Source organism: Ursus arctos, unplaced genomic scaffold (genome assembly GCF_023065955.2).
Source record: "Ursus arctos isolate Adak ecotype North America unplaced genomic scaffold, UrsArc2.0 scaffold_7, whole genome shotgun sequence".
NCBI lineage: Eukaryota > Metazoa > Chordata > Mammalia > Carnivora > Ursidae > Ursus > Ursus arctos.
The window spans coordinates 63942826-63951969 of record NW_026623089.1 but is presented as its reverse complement, the minus strand read 5'-3'; the positions used below and the strand labels follow the sequence as shown (position 1 = coordinate 63951969).

The 9144-nt window shown below is 39.2% G+C and overlaps 1 pseudogene; it reads right to left on the bottom strand.

The window, feature by feature from the left end:
• Positions 1 to 6476: 6476 nt before the first annotated feature.
• LOC113258907 (eukaryotic translation initiation factor 3 subunit L-like) lies at positions 6477 to 8656 on the bottom strand (annotated as a pseudogene).
• Positions 8657 to 9144: the final 488 nt, after the last annotated feature.

Here is a 9144-nt window from a genome sequence, read left to right as displayed (position 1 = left end):
GGACAATGGGGTGACCAGTTTCCATGCAGGAGCCCTGCAAAGGGCAGAAATGCGGTGTCCCTCCACCTTCCCCAGGGAGGGGCAGTGTGGGTGTGCACTGCAGAAGTCTGCAGTTTAGCACACACAAAAATGAAGACTGCTTATCCCTGAAGGTTGACTGAAGAGAGGCCGGGCCACGAACTTTCAGCTCCAGGGCTGGGGCTCAGGACTTAGCCATTTTTATTTTCATCCTCTAAAGTGGCACGGAAAGCCTTCAGGGGACAAAAGCCACATAGAGCAACCAGAAGCAGCTTATACTGAGCCCAGACCCCCTGGCAAGGGGCAGTGCAACTCTGCCGAGGCAAAGACACCTGAGAATCAGCACAGCATGTCCCTCCCCAGAAGACCAGCTAGAACAACACGTGAATACCAAGGTTATGGAAACTCCAGAGCTAGGGGAAAATAATATATAGAATTTGAGGTATTTTTTCATGATTTGTTTATCTTTCAGTTTAAAATTTTCCTTTTCTTTCTTTTTTTCCTTTCAATTAGCTTATTTTTATCAACTCTTTGTTTTTAAGTCTTTTTTTTAACTTTCATTTTTACATTTACATTTTATAGATATATTCTTCACTTTTGGCTTCCTTTCACTGTATTCTATTTTATGTGTGTGTGTGTGTGTGTGTGTGTGTGTGTGAATATATATATATATATATATATATATTGCTTTCTTTACAATTTTGGGATTTAGTATCTTCTAGCGAACAAACCAAAACACACCCAGGACCAAAATGGATCACTCTGTTTTGTCCACCTGGGAGATTATATTCTCTCTCCCCACCTATTTCTTTCTTTTTCTTTTTCCTTTCTCTTTTGATTTCTGACCTCTTTGGATTTGTCTAGTGTCTATTTTTCTTGGGTTGTGGTGTTATTTTTATTTTTATTTTTGTTCATGCATTCTTCTCTGGGCAAAAGGACAAGAAGGAGGAATTCAAAACAAAAGAAAGAATCAGAGGTAATACTCTGCTACAGATCTAATTGATATGGATATAAGTAAAATGTCAGAGCTGGAATTGAGGAAAACAATTATAAAGTTACTAGCTGGGCTTGAAAAAAGCATAAGAGACACTAGAGAATCTTTATTGCAGAAATAAAATCTAATCAGGTCAAAATTAAAAATGCTTTAACGGAGATGCAGTCTAAATTGGATGCTCTTACACCTAGGGTAAATGAGGCAAAAGAGAGAGTAAGTGACATAGAAGACAAGCTGATGGAAAGGAAGGAAGCTGAGGAAAAGAGAGACAAACAACAAATGGACCATAAGGGGAGGCTTCAAGAAATCAGTGATACCACAAAGTGAAATAATATTAGGATTATTGGGGTCCCAGAGGAAAAAGAAACAGAGAGAGGGACAGAAGGTATATTTGAGCAAATAATAGCCGAGAACTTCTCTAATTTGGGGAAAGAAACACGCATTCAAGTCCAAGAGGTAGAAGCCCTCTCATAATCAGTAAAAGTAGATCAACATTATGACACATTTATATAAGAGTGAAGTTTACAGATTTCAGCGATAAATAGAAAATCCTGAAAGCACCTCGAGGCAAGAGGTCCTTAACCTACAATGGTAGAAACATTAGACAGACAGCAGACCTATCCACAGACATCTGGCAGGACAGAAGGATTGGCATGATATACTTAGGGTGCTAAATGAGAAAAACATGCAGCCAAGAATACATTATCCAGCAAGACTGGATAATCATTCAGAATGGAAGGAGAGATAAAGAGCTTCCAGGACAATTAAAAAAAAAAAAAAAAAAGCTTCCAGGACAAATAGAAACTAAAAGAATTTATGATCACTAAACCAGCCCTGCAAGAAATATTAAAGGGGAACATTTAAGCAAAGACAGAGCCTAAAGTAACATAGACCAGAAAGAAACAGAGACAATCTTCAGAAGCAGGGACTTTACAGGAAATATAATGGTACTAAATTCATATCTTTCAATAGTTACTCTGAATGTAAATGGGTTAAATGTTCCAATCAAAACACACAGGGTACCAGATTGGATGAAAAAGCAAGACCCATTGATACACTTTCTACAAGAGACTCATTCTAGACCCAAAGACACCACCAGATTGAACATGAGGGAACGGAAAAGCATTTATCATGCTAATGGACATCAAAAGAAAGACGAGGTAGCAATCCTTTTTCAGACAAATTAGATTTTAAACCAAAGACCCTAGTAAGGGATGAAGGGGCCACTATATGATACTTAAAGGGTCTACCCAACAAGAAGATGTAAAAATTATAAATATTTGTGCTCCTAACTTGGGAGCAGCCAATTATATAATCCAATTAATAACCAAATTAAAGAAACACATTGATAATAATACAATAATAGTAGGGGACTTCAACACCCCACTCACAAAAATGGACAGATCATCTAAGCAGATGATCAACAAAGAAACAAGGGCTTTGAATGACACACTGGACCAGATGGACTTCACAGATATATACAGAGCATTCCATCCTAAAGCAACAAAATACTCATTCTTCTCCAGTGCACATGGAACATTCTCCAGAATAGATCACATACTGGGTCATAAATCAGGTCTCAACCAGTACCAAAAGATTATTCCCTGCATATTCTCAGACCACAATGCTTTGAAGCTAGAACTCAATCACAAGAGGAAATTTGGAAGGAACTCAAACACTTGGAGGTTAAAGAGCATCCTACTATAGACTGAATGGGTCAATCAGGAAATTAAAGAGAACTTTAAAAATTCATAGAAACTAATGAGAATGAAAACGCATCAGTTCAAAACCTCTGGGATACAGCAAAGTTGGTCCTAAGAGGGTAGTGCATAGCAATACAAGCCTTTCAAAAAATTAGAAAAAATCCCAAGTATACAAGATAACCTCACACCTAAAGGAGCTGGAGAAAGAACAGCAAATAAATCTTAAACCAAGCAGGAAAAGAGAAATAACAAAGATTAGAGCAGAAATCAGTAAAATAGAAACCAGAAGGTCAATGAAATTAGAAGTTGGTTCTTGGAAAGAATTAATAAGATCGAAAAACCTCTGGCCTGTCTTATCCAAAAGAAAAGAGAAAAAAACTCAAATTAATAAAATCATGAATGAAAGGGGAAAGATCACAACCAACACCAAGGAAATACAGAGAATTTTAAGAACATATTATGAGCAACTATATGCCAAAAAATTAGGCAATCTAGAAGAGATGGATGCATTCCTGGAAACTTAAAAACTACCAGGACTGAAACAGGAAGAAATGGAAAACCTGAGCAGATCCATAGCTAGAAAGGAAACTGAAGTAGTAATCAATAATCTTCCAACAAACAAGAGCCCAGGGCCAGATGTTTTCCCAGGGGAGTTCTACCAAACATTTAAAGAAGAAATAATACCTATCTTTCTGAAGCTATTTAAAAAAATAGAAATGGAAGGAAAACTTCCAAACTCATTCTATGAGGCCAGCATTACCCTGATCCCAAAATCAGACAAAGGCCCCATCAAATAGAAGAATTATAGACCAATATCCCTGATAAACATGTATGCCAAAATACTCAACAAGATCCTAGCCAATAAGATCCAACAATACCTTAAAAGGATTATTCATCACACCAGGTGGGATTTATTCCTGGGATTCAAGGGTGGTTCAACATTCGCAAATCAATCAATGTGATACATCACATTAATAAAGTAAAGGATAAGATCCTCTCAAATGATGCAGAAAAAGCATTTGACAAAATACGGCATTCTTTCTTGATTAAAACTCTTCAGAGTGTAGGGATAGTGAGAATATGCCTCGATTTCATAAAAACCATCTATGAAAAGCCCACAGTGAATATCATTCTCAATGAAGAAAAACTAAGAGCTTTTCCCCGAAAGTCAGGAACATGCCAGGGATGCCCACTCTCACCTGTTGTTCAAATTACTAGAAATCCTAGCCTCAGCAATCAGACAACAACAACAACAAAAAAAATAAAAGGCATTCAAATTGGAAAAGAAGTCAAACTCTCACTCTTCACAGATGACATGACATTTTATTTGGAAAACCAAAAGACTCGACTCCAAAATTGCTGGAACGCATACAGGAATTCAGCAACATGACAGGATATAAAATCAATACACAGAAACCAGTCACATTTCTATACAATAACAATGAGACAGAAGAAGGAGGAATTAAGGAATCTATGCCATTTACAATTGCACCAAAAACAACAGGATACTGAGGAATAAACCTAACCAAAGAGTAAAGGATCTGTACTCTAAAAACTACAGAACACTCATGAAAGAAATTGAGGAAGACACAAAGAAATGGAAGAACATTCCATGCTCATGGACTGGAAGAATAAACAGTGTTAAAATGTCTACACTGCCGAGAGCTATCTACACATTCAATGAAATCCCTATCAAAATACCATCGACATTTTTCACAGAGCTGGAACAAACAGTCCTAAAATTTTTATGGAACCAGAAAGACTCTGAATAGCCAGGGGAATGTTGAAGAGGAAAACCAAAGCTGGAGGAATCACAATGCCAGACTTCAAGCTATATTACAAAGCTGTAATCATCAAGACAGTATGGTACTAGCACAAAAACAGACACATAGATCAATGGAACAGAACAGAGAACCCAGAAATGGACCCTCAACTTTATGGTCAGCTAATCTTTGACAAAGCAGGAAAGAATATCCAATGGAAAAAGGACAGTCTCTTCAATAAATGGTGCTGAGAAAATTGGACAGCTACATGTGGAAGAATGAAACTGAACCACTTTCTTACACCATACACAAAGATAAACTCTAAATGGATGATAGACCTCAATGTGCGACAGGAATCCATCAAAATCTAGAGGAGAACACAGGCAGTAATGTCTTTGACCTCAGCCACAACAACTTCTTATGAGACACATCTTGAAAAGCAAGGGAAAAAAAACCAAAAATGAATTATTGGGACTTCATCAAGATAAAAAAAATTCTGCACGACAAAGGAAACAGTCAACAAAATGAAAAGACAACTTATAGAATAGGAGAAGATATTTGCAAATGACATAACAGATAAAGTGCTGATATCCAAGATCTATAAAGAACTCAAACTCAACACCCAAAAACCAAATAATCCAGTCAAGAAATGAAGAAGACATGAATAGACATTTCTCCAAAGAAGACATACAAATGTCCAACAGACACATGAAAAAGTGCTCCACATCACTTGCTATCAGGGAAATACAAATCAAAACCACAATGAGGTACCACCTCACACTAGTCAGAATGGCTAAAATTAACAAGACAAGAAACAACACGTGTTGGTGAGGGCTGGAGATAGGGGAACCCTTTTACACTTTTGGTGGAACACAAGCTGGTACAGCCACTCTGGAAAACAGTATGGAGGCTCCACAAGAATTTAAAAATAGAGGTACCCTATGACCCAGGAATTACACTACTATTTACCTTGATGCAAATGTAGTGATCCAAAAGGGACACCTGCACCCCAATGTTTATAGCAGCAATGTCCACAATAGCCAAACTGTGGGAAAAGCTGAGATCTCCATTGACAGATGAATGGATAAAGAAGATGTGATTCATATATACAAAGGAATATTATTCAGCCATCAGAAAGGATGAATAGTTACCACTTACATTGACATGGATGGAACTGGAGGGTATTATGCTGAGTGAAATAAGTCAATCAGAGAAAGACAATTATCATATGGTTTCATTCATATGTGGAATATAAGAAACAGCACAGAGGATCATAGGGGAAGGGAGGTAAAATGGAATGGGAAGTCATCAGAAAGGGAGAAAAACCATGAGAGACTCTTAACTATAGGAAACAAACTGAGGGTTGCTGGAGGGTTGGTGGGGGAATAGAGTAACTGTGTGATGGGCATTAAGGAGGGCATGTGATGTGATGAGCACTGAGTCTTATATGCAACTGATAAATTTTTGAACTCTATATCTGAAACTAATGATGTACTATAGGTTTGCTAATTGAATTTTAATTAAAAAAACAAAACAAAGTAAGGTAGTGTATTCCCCAGCTGACCACAATTTTGTAACAAGATGACCAAAGGGTCATGCAGGAAGTGTTTTGGGAGGCCATGGAGATCTCCTGCCTCTCCAATCCAGCCTTTAGAGATAGCAGGCAAAGAAAGAAAAAGGAGCTCATCTTCATCCTGTAGGTCATATTTTTGCTCCCCTGAATATCAACACCTATATGTTTCTGGGTCTCACATGCATGGTTCCAGGAGAGTCTTTTGGCATTTCATACCTCAGGGATGACCAGTGACCCCTAAACAGATGGTTTACAGTATGGGAATGAGCAGTGCACCGTTGTGACATGCTCAAGAGATACTGAGGGATCAGGACCAGCGGCTTCATCAGTACCTGAAGTCAGTAGCAGGAGAGATGGCAGCAGCAGAGAACTGGGTCCTCGACCAGAGGGAAAATGCAAGCAGATGTTAGTACTGCTCAAGCTAGAGAGCATGGCCTAGAGAGTTCTAGGGCAATATATTTCCCATCTTCTCTCTCTCACTCTTGCTCTCTCTTTCCAAAGAAGATCCTTTACTGAAACCTATTTAAAACATTTGTCCTTAATTCAAATAAACCTCAACTCAGTGGAATGGCTGATGTCTGATCTATGTAAGGGCTTCATGGTGAAAAAATACACCCCACCTATGAAGACATCAAAATGGGTTCCTAATAAGAATGCGAATGTAACTCAGGGTCTCTGTCCTATCTTCTTCAGGATTTGACTGAGCTCCTCAGATTTGTGTATCTGCCAGATGAAGAAATCCCTATAGTGCCTGGTGTCCTTGGTGTCTGCAATGTAGATCGTGTCCTTACCAATGTAGAAGTCAATCTCAGAGGCTGACTGAAATTTGCCATCTAGGTCAGAGATGACCCTGATCCACACCAGGTTCTTCATTTTGTGTTTGAAGACTAGGAGCTAACATGGAACTCTTGCTCCGTGAGGTCCAGGAACTCAGCCAGCTTGTCCATAGGCATGGTGGTGTACAGCTTGAGGAAGCCTGTTCCTGCACTTCATCAGAAAACACCTTCATCTTCTCCAAGAAGGTTTCCTTGTGTAGTTGGGATGCACATTGCCATAGTTGGGCACTATAGGTGACAGGAATTTGGGGCAGGAGTATCTGAAAATTTCCTCATAGACTTGTGGGTCTATATTTCTCCCACAGCAGGAGGTGAATGCTCTTGTCATTTAGCATGGGGTACATAGTGAGGATGATGGCCAGCAGCAAATGCATCTGCTTATTCTACTCTTTAATCATCTCATACTTATATGTGGTCCTCTGAAACATGCTCTTGGGTCCTCTGGATGTAGAACAGGATGTTGGCAAAGATCCGGATAGCATCCTGGTAGCAACACATTATCAAATATGTAAAATTGATCTTATAGTATGTGGTGACCTGACACTCAGGCACACTCAAATCCATGTTCTTCTTGCTCAGTTTGATATTCTCCAGCACCTTGACAACCTGGTAGTAAAATCCCAACAGAGAGTGCAGATGCAGAAGACCCACCAGACTGAAGTAGCCAAGCTTCTTATATAAGGAGTGCTGTCCGTACTCCCCAGCCACACTCTCAAATTCACCTCCACTTGTGTACCCCTCCAACTGTCAGTTAATGTTGGACTTGTCTACCAAGAAGTGAAGAACATTGAGGACACTGAACATTCCAGATTTTCGAATTAGAACAAAGTCAATCTCCTCTGACTTCTAGTCAGTCTTTTTTTTTTTTTTAAGATTTTATTTATTTGACAGAGAGACAGCCAGCAAGAGGGAACACCAGCAAGGGGAGTGGGAGAGGAAGGAGTCTCCCAGCGGAGGAGCCCAACATGGGGTTTGATCCCAGGACTCCGGGACCATGCCCTGAGCCAAAGGCAGATGCTTAACGACTGAGCCACTCACGTGCCCCAACTTCTTGTCAGTCTTACAGCAGTACTGACTGAAAGACTGAAACTGATAGATGAACTCATTGATGTTATCCCAGAACCACAGGTTGGGTAGTTCAAGGGGAGCAGGACCATCAGCATTAAAAATGTCTTGGAAGAGATTGCAGTAGTTGTAATAGGATTCAGACCCCCTGCTCTAAAGAAGGTCCCTCATTGACATTGGCATATACTTGCCTGAAATATAATTCTTTGTACAAAATTGGGAAGACAGCACTGTTGCCAACCTGTGCAACAAGGGCTTCAGTTTCAGGCCAGGGAGTATTCTTGAAGAATCTTGAAGAATCAAGCCAGCTTGGTTCAGCTGTTGTCACAGATGTCCTGGATCTCATACAACTTTTGGTCAATGACATTACTGGACACATGGCTGGCCTGCAACTCATACACTTCTGGTCAATCAGATCTGAGAAGGTTTTGTGGAAATACTGGATGAAGTTTTTGATTACCTTGAGGATCACCTGATAGGTCTGCTGTTCATACTAATGTTTGTAAGCCAGATCCTGCTTTGGATCTCCTGTATGCATATCATAACTGTCCTGGTAAGCATAGGGATCATAAGCAGCCTCAGACTCATAATCATCAGCAGGAAAAGACATGGTTGCAGCACTCACAAATACCACCAGAGAGTCCCATCTTCTCTTCACACTCTGGAGGGTGTTGAAATGAAATGAAAACAAGAAAGTTCACCTTCCAGCTCCTAGGTAGCCAAGAATCAAGAAAGCTTAAGTTTAGAAGAGGTGGTCCAATAATTAAAAGTACTCTGGGCAATGACAATATGTTCCTTATTCAGAACAATGGAATAAAGAAATAGATTGAAGCTGTGGAAGTAAAAAAATATTGCTTTTGATGTGGCAGAAAGTTCTGTAAGAGGATGTCACTGTTTGGAAGAAGGGGTTGGGACAGTTAATATCTTAATTGCTTTAAGGGAGAGACAATGATAATGGAGTATTTACAATTCTATTAGTACCATATTATTTTTGCAATGTATATGAGAGGAAAAAGACAGAATAGATATCACAAATGGCCCTTTTTGGAGAAAGCTAAGATATTTAGGAAGGTAGTTGGGGGTTGTTGAGAAGTTAGTATTGATCCGATGGAAAATTCTGAGTTGAAAGGGGAAATGTACTAGGGTTACTAAGAAGAAATACAATGGGTGAAGTTTGTGAATACAAATTAAC